Source organism: Gigantopelta aegis, chromosome 11 (genome assembly GCF_016097555.1).
Source record: "Gigantopelta aegis isolate Gae_Host chromosome 11, Gae_host_genome, whole genome shotgun sequence".
Taxonomy (NCBI): domain Eukaryota; kingdom Metazoa; phylum Mollusca; class Gastropoda; order Neomphalida; family Peltospiridae; genus Gigantopelta; species Gigantopelta aegis.
In genome coordinates this window covers 6,937,007-6,943,088 of record NC_054709.1, presented here as the reverse complement: position 1 = coordinate 6,943,088, position 6,082 = coordinate 6,937,007, and the positions used below count along the sequence as shown (strand labels likewise).

The following is a 6,082-nucleotide window of genomic DNA, read 5'->3' as shown; positions in this document are numbered from 1 at the left end:
CGTTTTATGATCAAAACCTGTCACACATACCTCTAGAGCCTTTGGATAACTTGTTGAATATTGAAAGTGCTGGTGGTGATTTCTTACCATATTCAGGATTTGTGAAAGTTCACATTTCATTATCAGGCTGTGGAATAGATGATCAAGGAAAGTGTTGTTTACTCCTAGTCGTTCCTGACACAAGGTACAACGCAAGAGTTCCAGTTCTTCTAGGTACGAATATCTTATCTCGTTTCTTGGATGACTGCAGAACGACGAATGGGACCAGATTCTTACAGAAAGCAGATTTACACACACCTTGGTATTTAGCTTTCAGAAGTATTGTGCTACAGGAGAGGGAACTGATCAAGAATGATGGACGATTAGCTTTAGTCAGGAGTGCCGAGTTGCAGAACATCATTATACCTGGTAACAGCACTGCAGTGATCAAAGGACAGTTGAGCAGACATATTGATTATCATCGAGTTTGTGCCATACTTCAATCAACCCCACGTTCAACTTTGACAGGTAATTTGGACATCACACCAACTGTAGTGAGTTACAACTGTACAAATGTAGATGAAGTTGAGGTTCATGTATCCAATGTCACCACCCACACTGTTGTTGTTGCTCCCAAAGCTTTACTGTGTGAACTTCAGCCTGTTACTATTCATGATTTGCCGGTTGGTGAATCAATGGATTCGCAAAGTATCTTGGAGCAGGTTGAAGTTGACACTGACGATCTTTCCACAGAACAAGTACAAGAAGGAGTTGATGTCATTCTGAAGTACCAGGATTTGTTTTCGAAGAGTGACAGTGATCTTGGTCACACAACCCAGGTGAAGCACCAAATTAACTTGGAATACGACTTACCATTTAAGCAACGACATCGACGTATTCCACCGGCAATGTATGAAGAAGTCCGAAGTCATCTTAGAGATCTTCTTTATGCAGGGGTGATCCGACCTTCACATAGCCCCTGGGCATCCAACGTTGTTCTTGCTAAGAAGAAAGATGGTTCTCTTTGGATGTGCATAGACTACCGCCAGCTCAACAGCCGAACCATCAAGGACTCTTATGCACTTCCTCGAATTGAAGAGTTACTTGACTGCTTAGGTGGTAACACTTATTTTTCAGTTTTAGACATGAAGAGTGGATATCACCAGGTGGAACTTGAAGAAAACCACAAGAAAAGAACAGCATTTACAGTCGGGCCTTTAGGTTTCTTCGAATACAACAGAATGCCATTCGGATTGTCAAATGCACCTGCTACCTACCAACGTTTGATGGAACAGTGTTTGGAAGGACTAAATCTGAATATCTGTCTGGTGTATATTGATGATTTGATAGTTTTCTCAAAGTCTTTTGAGGAGCATACAGAGAGACTACAGCAAGTATTCAAGCGACTTACTGAATGTGGCCTGAAACTAGCTCCGAAGAAGTGTAAGTTCTTCAAACGCAAGGTAAAGTATGTTGGTCATGTCGTTTCTGCTCAAGGTATTGAAGCAGACCCAGCAAAGATAGAGAAGATTCAACACTGGCCAACACCCACTACACCAGAACAGGTACGACAGTTTCTTGGGTTTGCTGGTTATTACCGGAAGTTTGTCAAGGATTTTTCCAAAATAGCCAGACCTTTATCACAGCTGATGCCCAAGACTGCATCCAGGAAATACAGACACAAGAAGCCCGTACATAGCACCACGTGGACATGGGGCTCTCAACAAGATGAAGCTTTCAGGACTTTGATAACCTGTTTATCAACACCACCTGTTTTGGGCTATCCAGATTATTCCATGCCGTTTGAATTGCATACTGATGCTAGCAACCATGGACTTGGTGCCGTTCTATATCAGAAACAAGATGGTAAGATGAGGGTTATTTCTTATGCCAGCAGGGGTTTGAATTCTTCTGAAAAGAATTATTCTGCCCATAAGTTGGAATTTTTGTGTCTAAAGTGGTCAATTTCTGAGAAATTCCACGATTATTTGTATGGTCATAACTTTGTGGTCATGACTGACAATAACCCGTTAACCTATGTTTTGACAAGTGCTCGTCTTGATGCTACAGGTCATCGGTGGTTAGCTTCTTTAGCTTGTTACAACTTTTCAGTTGAGTACAGACCTGGCAGAGCTAATACAGATGCAGATGTTCTGTCTAGGTTGCCCAATGACCAGGATGGAATACAGATGGAGCAGATACCCCTGGAATCCGTGACTGCTATCTGCAATTTGGTCCATGTATCCAACCATGTAGAGAGCTTGTGTTTGTCAGAAGCTGTTGTTGATACACACGACGTGGAATTAACCGATGAAAGGTGTACCAGGAATGCCAACGAATGGATACAGTCACAAAACAGAGATCCAGATCTGAAAGTAGTCGTTACAAATCTGCAGAACAACACCAGACCCGACAGAACCCAGTATATTGGAAATGGAGAAATAACAGCACTCTTGAAGAACTTCAGCCATTTCCAGTTGAGACATGGAGTGTTATATAGGATTACCAAACATGATGGTAATGAAGTTGCACAGTTGGTGTTACCTTCTGCAAGTCGATCCTCAGCATTATACAGTCTTCACAACAATGTTGGTCATCCAGGAAGGGATCGGACACTTTCACTGTTAAAGGAGAGATTTTACTGGCCTGGTATGACGAAAGATGTCCAGAACCATATAGAGTCATGTGATCGATGTGTGAAGCGCAAGACATCAACTGCATCAAGAGCACCACTGGTAAGTATTGAGACATCACAACCACTTGAACTCGTCTGCATGGATTTTCTTGCTCTTGAGCCATCCAAAGGAGGTCAACAGTATGTACTTGTTGTGACAGACCATTTTACCCGGTATGCACAGGCTTATCCGAGTAAGAACATGTCAGCAAAGACTACTGCTGAATTGTTTTTCAATAACTTTGTTGTCCACTACGGCCTTCCAAAGAGAATTCACTCGGACAAGGGAGCCAATTTTGTTGGAAAACTTATGACGGAACTGTGTAACCTGTTGAACATCGACAAGTCATCTACAACACCTTACCATCCAATGGGCAATGGCATGTGCGAACGGTTCAACAGGACACTTTGTGATATGCTAGGAACTTTGGATTCCAACTCCAAGAAAGACTGGAAAACTCATATTGGACCACTGGTACATGCTTACAATTGTACCCGACATGAAACCACTGGTTGGTCTCCATATTTTCTTATGTTTGGCAGGCATCCAAGACTTCCTGTTGACTTAGCTTTTGGACTTGACATTGAACCAAGCAAGCCAAGGTCGGTATTGAAGTACACCAAGTCACTACAGAACAGATTGAAGAGTGCCTATAACCTAGCTGCGGAACAGGTCAAGAGGTCACAGTCCCGTCAAAAGAAGTACTATGACCATAAAGCCAGAGCTGCTATTTTATCCATAGCTGATAGGGTTTTGGTTAAAGTTGTAGCTTTTGACGGGAGACATAAGTTGGCAGATAAGTGGGAAGACGATGTATATGTTATCCTTGACCAACCCAATCCTTCAATTCCAGTTTTTGTTGTTGGTAAAGAGAATGGGGAGGGGAGGAAAAGGACATTACATCGTAATCTTTTACTTCCCATAGGTGCTATCTTAGGTCACGACTTACCTACACCTAAGCCACGACGGAACATCCAGAATCCGACACCTGTTCCAAGGACACGACAACGACGTCAAACCCATTTTTCGGGGTCAGAGAGTGAAGATGAAGAATTTATTCTGATACCTGTTGCTTCATCAGGATATCCGTCAGATTCAGCTGCTCATTCAGCTGATGGGCCATCTGAGGATAATGATAATGATGATCATAAGGAAGATGAAGATGATGATGATGATGAGGTAGAACAGGATACTGAAGAAGGATCTGATGAGAATAGTTCAGAGGATGAACAGGAAGAACTTTCTTCAAACCCAAATATCTCTGACCAGACTTCCCTGAAGACCGTCAATCCGACTGATGTTTTGGATGAACTCCCAGAACCAGATCCAGTTGAGCTTGATGAGACGTCTCGACATTCACTTTCACCACCTTCTCCAGCTCCAAGGAGATCAAACCGAGACCGGCGGAAACCAAGGTGGATGACAAGTGAAGACTATGGTATGTCAGCAACAGTTCAGCAAGACTGGGTTGCTAGAGCTGATTATGTAACTTCACTTATTTCCCAGGGTCTACTTCCCAATGAACTGTGGTACATGATGCACTTCTTCAGCATATTTTAGGTAAATGATGAGGACATCATTTCACGGTGGGGGGAAGTATGTAGTACACGTGTATTTTAAGCATATAGGTTTTATGTAATTAATGTTTAATTTCAGGTTCTTAGAGGAGTATGTACCTTTAAGTATGGTATTTAGTATGTATTTCATTAATGTTTATTTTCAGGCTGTAACAACTACAGGTTGAACAACATATCACTATAATTAACATTTTATCACCTTTTTCTAGTATTGCCCTGTACCTGTGATATGTTCGTGTATGCTGGTCAACCACGCGTGACCACATCAGTGCAGTCAGTGTGAGCTCTTTTGGTAGCCATAGCTACAATACAAACACCCAAGCTATCTTTAAACTTTGACCCTTGTCTCTTTCTCTCCCATTGGATAATTAATGTATCTGCATGCTTTCTTTGGACTGACAAGACAGGACAGAATTATTTAGTATTTGAAGAAACAAGTTCAGATAAGAGAGAAATAGTAGAAGTTTAATTTAAAGGTTAGTATTAATTTGTTATAGAAGATAAACTTAAATAATAATAGTAAATGCCTAATTTTCTATTCCTGGTAATGATTAATGAATAATTCAACATATAATATTTAATAATAAATCTGCCTTTTAATTATTATGGATTACAGGGCGTGACATAATGAATGTCAGCCATCTTTGTTTTCTGCTGTCAAAACTATATATTTTATGATTTAAGTGAAGTTTCTGTTTTAGTTGTTAGCTTATCTGAGTTAATAATTTAGCTACGTTTAATCAATTGTTTTTATGACGAACTACACCAAAGCATTGGTTTTGGAATGAATTAGTTTAAATGTTTTAGTTCTGAATGTATAATAGATATATGGAAACCATATACTAAACAATTGATATTATGAATTTATTTTTATGCAGGTTTCCCCAGTTGTTATGGAATATATCAACACAATGCCTACGTGTAATTCATATGGTATGTTAAGCTACAGGTTAAGTCTAATATTTATATATTTGTAATTTTAAATATACTCTTGTAATTTATATCCTTTCTTTCATAAACTCATTAATGATAAAGCTTTATTACGTCAAATAATAATTATAATTACAATCATTTAAATAACCCTATTTACTATAAATTATCTCCCCTTTGCTATAATCAATGATTATAATTGGTGGTCACGAAATGATTATTATATATATATATATATATATGTATGTTAACATGATTAATAATCGTGATGACAGTATTTAGGATAAAGAGGATGATGATTCATAATCATCAGAATGATAATTAATGATTAATGACGGTTTTCTATGTTTTGCAATGTGTTTCATTAATATATGCCTGAATGTTTGTTTTACCTCGATAGGGATATATTTGTATTGTTTTTACCATATTGTTAACGTTTGTGTTTTTAATCCTTGCAGGGTGTGTCTTGTGTATTATGTTTACATGAATAAAAGATGATGCCCTAACCCGTAGCTGGTGTTGTGAACTTTGTTGAACCTAGCTTCACGCACAAAATACCGACTGCTACAGTAGCAACGTTGTTCACTAGAAAATTAATTAATAATAAGTGCGTCATATCTAAACATGGATAAGAATTTGTTGGATAGGCCTACGCCCAGTGTAGTGGAAATTAAGCGAGCACGTACGGCCGAGTTAGTTGAAATCGCGAGTGAGCGTGAAACTGATTTAACATGAGCTAAAACCTTAGGTGATATAGAGACAATTAGTATCCAGGAAGTTTTTGGTGATAGGCCTGTTATGGAAGACAGTGAGATTTTTCCAGAGATAGAGATAAATGAGTTAAGTGTGGAACAACAATTAGCTATTAAAAAACTTGAGTACGAAAGAGAAGAACGTGAGAGAGAGATAGAGAGAGATAGA

The 6,082-nt window shown here is 39.1% G+C and overlaps 1 long non-coding RNA gene across 1 annotated transcript; it reads left to right on the top strand.

Moving 5' to 3' along the window:
* The first annotated feature begins 4,616 nt into the window (after nt 1-4,616).
* Nucleotides 4,617-5,673, top strand: LOC121385603. The gene is made up of 2 exons (XR_005959555.1): nt 4,617-5,164; nt 5,620-5,673. It is a non-coding gene; the product is annotated as an uncharacterized LOC121385603 (long non-coding RNA).
* The last annotated feature ends 409 nt before the right edge of the window (nt 5,674-6,082 follow it).